The sequence below is a fragment of the Larus michahellis genome, chromosome 2, assembly GCF_964199755.1.
Source record: "Larus michahellis chromosome 2, bLarMic1.1, whole genome shotgun sequence".
Taxonomy (NCBI): domain Eukaryota; kingdom Metazoa; phylum Chordata; class Aves; order Charadriiformes; family Laridae; genus Larus; species Larus michahellis.
The window spans coordinates 75,993,120-75,993,476 of NC_133897.1; positions in this window are offsets into that span (position 1 = coordinate 75,993,120).

The following is a 357-nucleotide window of genomic DNA, read 5'->3' on the forward strand; positions in this document are numbered from 1 at the left end:
ATAACAATAATTATATATTTTCATAGAATATATATATTTATGTATAACAACAATGTATAATTATATATATGATACATTATATATAATATGCAATATGTATTATATGAAATGATATAGAGTATATAGTTATGTTTTTATATTGCATGCAATGTGTTATAATGATTAATAATTTAATGTAGAAATATTGAAATAATATATAAACTTAAACATTATATGTTCTATATAAATAAAGTAATATAGAATATATTTATTTGTTTATTTATTGTTTCCAGAAAGGGGCAGTGGGGGGGGTGCCCGGGGTCCCGGCGCGTCCCCGGGTGGGTGCGGGCGGGGGCGGGGCCCGGCCCGGGCGGAGCG